This window comes from Peromyscus maniculatus, chromosome 9 (assembly GCF_049852395.1).
Source record: "Peromyscus maniculatus bairdii isolate BWxNUB_F1_BW_parent chromosome 9, HU_Pman_BW_mat_3.1, whole genome shotgun sequence".
Classification (NCBI taxonomy): Eukaryota; Metazoa; Chordata; class Mammalia; order Rodentia; family Cricetidae; genus Peromyscus; species Peromyscus maniculatus.
Window position 1 is genome coordinate 102,199,718 of NC_134860.1, and position 6,646 is coordinate 102,206,363.

The window sequence follows — 6,646 nt, forward strand, 5'->3', positions numbered from 1 at the left end:
TGCCAACAGAATTAATCTGAAACTCTTCACTTTAGCCTCAGGCAGACTCCTCAGACAAGGGCAAAAAGCAGCTGTACTCTTCACCAAAATATCAAAAGAATGATTTCTAGGCAACATACTAAAATTCTTCTCTTAAACCTCTTCAACCAGCCACTCACAGTTCAAACACACTCAGCACCACTGTCTTCCATGCTCCTACTAGTTATGGCCCATTAAGCAGCACTTAAAGCATTCCACTGCTTTCCTAACACAAATTCTCCAAGTCCAAATTCCTCCAAACAAAAGCATGGTCAGGCCTTTTACAGAAATACCCTAGTCCCTGATACCAACTTCTAATTTAGTTACAGTTTCTATTGCTGTGGAGAGACACCATGGCCACAGTAACTCTTATAAAGGAAAGACATTTAATTGGGGCGTCTCACTTACAGTTCAGAGGTTTAGTCCATTTTCACCATGGCAGGATATGGCAGCATCTAGGTAGATATGGTGTTGGAGCTGTGAGTCCTACATCTTGATAGGCATGCAACAGGAAGTAGTCTGAGGCACTGGACAGTATCTTAAGCATATATGAGACCTCAAAGCCCACCTCCAGAAAGATACACTTCCTCTAACAAAGCCATACCTCCTAATAGTGCTACTCCCTTTGGGGGTCATTTTTTTTTTTTCAAACCATCATACTTACCATGCCATTTTTTTCTCTTATGAATAAAATGCTTTATTCTGTGCTATTCCATGTTGAAAATATGTAATGTAACTAAGTTTTGTTATTTGTTTATTGCTGTTGTCATTTTGTGGGTACTCACAGCAGAGATTGCCTTGGGTCTTAGATGAGTTTTGAACTTGTTTTTTTTTTCCTCCTGTAATCTTTTTTTTAATTATTAAATTTTTAAAATTTATTTTACATACCAGCCACAGTTTCCCCTCCCTCCTCTCCTCCCATTCCTTCAGTCTACCTCCTTCCTACCCCTCCCATCCACTCCTCAGAAAGGGTAAGGCCTCCCATGGGAGTCAACAAAACATGGCATATCAAGTTGAGGAAAGACCAATCTTCCCCCCCATCCCCTACCCCACCCCTACTCCCACCCCCATATTGGATTTTAAAAGATGTTGGAATTGTTAAAGCACATGAAGACTTCTGAAGTTCAGCTCAATGTTTATTTTTGTTTGTTTGTTTGTTTTGTTTTGTTGTTTTGCATTATAAGATGGTCATGGGGTTATGGGAACAAAAAAGTAAAAGATTATGGCTGAGCAATGATTATGGCTTGAGTGTTACATTGAAAAGGGATAGAATTTTGTGTTTAATCTCAGTTTTCAACTTCATAAGATCTAGTCACCTGAAAGACAGACCTTTAGGCTTGCCTATGGAGGATTGCCTTGATTTTGCTAATTAGAGTGGGAAAACTTACCCATTTTTGGTGGCCCTACTCTGTGGTCTGTATAGAAAGGATCCTGGACTGTCGAGAAAGGAGAAAGTGCATTTAGCACAAACATTCATTGTTTCGTGTTTCTTGACTTCTTGACTCTGGAATAGACAATAATACCTGCCTTAGGGTTTTGTTTTGTTTTGTTTTGTTTTTACTGCTATGAAGAGACACCATGTCCATGGCAACTCTTACAAATAAAAACATTTAATTGAGATGGCTCGCTTTCAGAGGTTCAGTCCATTATCATCAGGATGGGGAGCATGGCAGCATGCAGGCAGATGTAGTGCTGGAGCTGAGAGTCCTACATGTTGACTCAGAGGCAAAAAGAAGTCGACTGTCACACTGGGTGAAGCTTGAGGAAAGAGACCTCAAAGCTTGTCTCCACTGTGACACACTTTCTCCAACAAGGCCACACCTCCTAATAGTGCCACTTCCTTTGGGGGCCATTTTCTTTCAAACCACCACAATGGCCTATCAAAAATACGAAATATATAAAAATAAATGTTATAAAATATATAAAACTTGTATAATAAAAACTATAAACCATTGCTGAGACCAGTTGAAAATCTAAATAAATGCAGAGACAAGGTAAGCCTTTCAAGAATGATAAATATGATGGTTTAAATGTAAATGGTTCCCATAGACTCATAGGGAGTGTCACCATTAGGAGGTGTGGCCTTGTTGGAGTAGATATTGCATTCATGGAGGAAGTGTGTCACAAGAGGTGTGTTTTGAGATTTTAGATGCTTAAGCCAGGCCCATTGTGACTCTTTTTTCTTGCTGTCTTCAAATCTGGATGTAGAGCTCTCAGCTACCTCTTCACCACTATGTCTACCTGTATGTTGCCATGCTTCCCACCATGATGATAGTGGACTAAACTTCTGAACTATAAACCAGCCCTAATTAAATGTTTCCATATAAGAGTTACCAGAGTCATGGCATCTATTCACAGCTATAGAAACCCTAAGACAGTAAGATGCTCTAGGAGTTCAAGCTGAAGTGTAAAACTCCGTATTGATTAGCCAACTATACTTCATAAATTAAATCTGACCAGGCCTAATTTTATAAAGTTTTATAAAAGTATGAGTATGTGTGTGTATATTTAGATAACAACTATGATCACTTTTTGTTTATGATGATGACTGACACAGGATCCAGTGGCTTGGAAAACATCAAATGTTTTCAGTTTTCACCTTAACTGAAATTCAGCTGGTTCCTGCTTAATTTGCTAGACTGTCAAGTCACTCCAAAGTGTTCTATCAACTTAATATTGTAAGCAAGATCCTAACATTTTTTTTACAGAAATCTACAAACTCATTTCTAAAGTCTCTATAGACATACAAAGGACCTAAATTCCAGAATAGGATTAATAGAAAAGAAACAAATTTTCAGATTTGAAGTGCTAACACTTTCTGATTTCAAGACATAATATGTATTTACAGTACTGAGCACATGTGTTTATTATCCATACCAAGACAATTAAACATATCAATGAAATAGAGTCAATAAATAGATACACATTAATTTTTCACAAAGGTAGAACAGTCAACAAATGGTGCTAGAACAATTGCCTATCGGTATCCAATACAAACCAGAAAACAAAAAGTTCATTGCCCCATACACAAAAATTAACTCAAGAAGTTGTAAATGGATGTTTCCTGTCCTGACTACCAGGTCCCAAATAACTGACTCATAGGCTGAATATGAATTACAAATTCTTGGTTCATAGCTCAGGCTTGTTACTAGCTAACTCATACATTTAAATTAACCTATATTTCTATTTATGTTTTGCCATATGGCAGTACCTTTATTAGCTTGGCATGTTTATCTCCTGTTTTCTCTGCATCTGGCTGGTAACTCCTGACTCTGCCCTTCTCCTTCCCATCATCTTTAGTTTGGTTGTCCCACCTATACTTCCTGCCTGATTATTGGCCAGTCAATGTTTTATTAATTCAAGTGACAAATCTTTACAGTGTATAAGAGTATCATTCTAAAGCAAGAAGTCATGAGTCAAAATATGAAATCTAAATCTCTATAACTTCTTGCAGAATAGTCAAGAAAAAAATATGATCTTGAGTTAGGAAAAGGTTTCTTATACATGACTCCAAAAATATGATCCATAAAAAGACAAAGCAATAACATTCATTGAACTTAAAACTTTAGCTCTTCAAACATTAAGAAAATGAAAAGACAAGCACAAATTGGGACATATTTCCAAAGCTTGAATTTCCTAAAATCTTTTATATCTGAAGTAGGTAATGATATTCAAAACTATGAAGAAAGTATTTGGTTCATTAAAACTTGGGTAAAGCACCCACAGACCCTTCACAAAATAAGATATATGGAAAGTAAGTAAGCCTGAGGGAGACTGAACTGACATCTTCAGTTACTAGGGAAAAGTAAACTAAAACCACGAGTTAGCCATAGCCACCTCTTAGAATGACAAAATTTGAAGAAACCACACCAAGTGCAGTGAGGATGTAGAATAGAAAGTTGTACATTGCTGTTTAGAATATAAAATGGTTTGATGTTTTTGGAGTAGCTTGGCAGTTTCTAAAAACATATATACATTTCATATGATCTAGGTATTCGCCTTCTATATATTCATCTAAGAAAACAATGCCTGTGCAAAGACTTGAATATAAATGTTCACATCAACATTATTTGTAATAAAACCTTTGTTTGGTTTGAATTTGAAATGTCCATGACAAGGTCATGTTTTAAAATGTTCACTCCCAGCTGGTGGTGCTATGATGAGAGGCTGTGCAACCTTTAGGAGGAATGACTAAGCTGGCAAGGGTAAACCACAAAGGACAGGCTTTTGAAGGTAATAGTTAGACCCTCCAGGTCTCACTGCTTTCTGCTTTGACATGCTGAGAAGAGTCTCTGACACATGCAAAGGATTACCTTGTCTGTCCCTTGTTGATCTACATTCCTTAGTTCGATGTTTACCTTTACCACACCTCCTGCATAATCCAGAATGGAGGGGCATTCTGTTGCCATTTTCCTTGAATAAACAAACATTGTTTCTAGGAACGCCCTGTTTACACTCTCTTTTCAGATGACCTTGTTTACCGTAATTAAAACATGTTATTTTTCCTCAAAGCTTTTGATATCATCTCTCCTATACACATATCATCATGGTCATGAGACTCAATATTAATTGTGTCCCTGATCCAATCCTCCAGGGGTGTTGATCTTGCCTTTAACAGCCTGACTTTTCTTTTGCATGATGCATTTGCATTCTCAAAAGCCACAGATTCAATTATTATCTGTCTAGCTTCTGAATTTTGTATCATTCTATTTTCTGCTGAAGACAGCCTTTGTAAAAAATCCATGAAGGATTCTCTGGGGTCTTTGATGTAGTTGAAGCCTAGATTGTTATAATTATAATTTTCCTTGGTTATGATAAAAGATAAGTTAGATATGAAACCTTAGACTCACAAATATAGGATAGATAGAATATTTAATTTTGCCAAATACAGATAGACTACATATTGTAACTGTAATTCTTGCTTGATAACTATTCTATTACATTAATTTTACTATGTTAAAGTTAAACCCTTCTTTTTTGATTAGACAGAAAAGGGGAAGTGCTGTAGGATGTCGTTCTGTATGCTGTGAATATGTGTTGCTCTGATTGGTTGATAAATATAACCCTGATTGGCCAGTAGCCAGGCAGAAAGTACAGGCAGGATAAGCAGACAAGGAGAATTCTGGGAAGAGGAAGGTTGAGAAGAGGAGTCACCAGCCACTGCCAGGAGAAGCAAGATGCAAAAGTACCAGTAAGCCATGGCCATGTGGCAACTTATAGATTAATAGAAATGGGTTAAGTTGTAGGAGCTACCTAGTGAGAAGCCTGAACTATTAGGCCATACAGTTTGAAAGTAATATAATCCTCCGTGTGTTGACTTGGGATCAAACGGCTGCAGGACACATGAAGGAGAGATTTGTCTGGACTGCAGGGCCGGGCAGGACTGGAGAAAACTTCTAACTACACCCTAGTGCCATGGACTGAGCTGCTCAGCTATGCCCTCTCTGTCACAACAGACTAAAGTTTTCTGAAACCAGAAACCAAACAAACCTTTCCTTCTTCAGTGTTTTTGTTCAATATTTTAGTCACAGTGAAGCAAAATTACTTATATACCTGGAACAATTCCCAAAGCTCTTTGGCAAGTGAATAGGCAGGCAAGTTGTGGTTGTCCCTTGCAGTCAACATGCAGGACTGGTTCCAGAATCCTTCAAAGATACTCAGCTCTGAAGATGTCTCTGTGCTTACATAACATGGCATGGTGTTTGCACTTAACCTATGCATATCCTAGAGTACACTTTAAATCACCTTTAAATTACTTATAATATCTAATACAATATAAATGCTATGTATATAGTTTTAATATTTTATTGTTCTGGGAATAATGACAAGAAAAATTCTGTCATATCCAGGAAAGACAATCATTTTTAAATATTTTTGATCTTCAGTTGGTTGACTCTGATGCAACGCAAGTGCATAGAAAGAGCCAATAGAACATTTACATAATAGACTTGTATTCAACAAAGACTAGAAACAAGCTGCTCAGATACACCAAATGTTTGATGAATTTCACAATGAATGAAAGAAGCTAAACAATAATAGAAATAATCCAAGTGTTTATGAATCCATGTAGTGAACATCTACTACTTGATTCCACTTTGTTTTTTAACTTTTGAAAACACAAGCTGTGCTCACTTCAGCAGCACATACACTAAAATTGGAACCACACAGAGATTAGTATGGCCCCTGTACAAGGATGGCATGCAAATTAATGAATTGTTCTGTAGTTTTATAAAAAGAAACTGTATACTGATTGATACCAATAGAAACCACATTAGTGGTTGCCCTCCACCTACATGATACTTGCCTCTTGTTTAATTTTCTGCTTTTGGGTCCCTACTGATGAGGTTCATCCTTCTTCTCATTTCTAGAAATGGTTGAAACTTGGCCTACACTCACTCTCTATATTCAGGTGAATATTGTCTGGCCCTGGAGGTGTGGATGTGGGAGAGCTGACCTCACTCCTTTCCAGGGTGGAGTGGGAGAGCTGGTTCTGCCCCTCACTCAGTAGAGTGAGCACCACACCTCATCTGGGCAGCTTGGTAGAGCTAGCCCTGGTGGCATAGGCACAGGAGAGCTGACCCCAGTGGTGCTGGAGAGATGGCCTCAGCCCTTGCCAGCTCCTACAGGT

At 37.8% G+C, this 6,646-nt stretch overlaps 1 non-coding gene across 1 annotated transcript; it reads left to right on the forward strand.

Moving 5' to 3' along the window:
• The first annotated feature begins 6,142 nt into the window (after nt 1-6,142).
• LOC121832508 (U6 spliceosomal RNA) lies at nt 6,143-6,246 on the forward strand. The gene has a single exon (XR_006076151.1). It is a non-coding gene; the product is annotated as a U6 spliceosomal RNA (small nuclear RNA).
• The last annotated feature ends 400 nt before the right edge of the window (nt 6,247-6,646 follow it).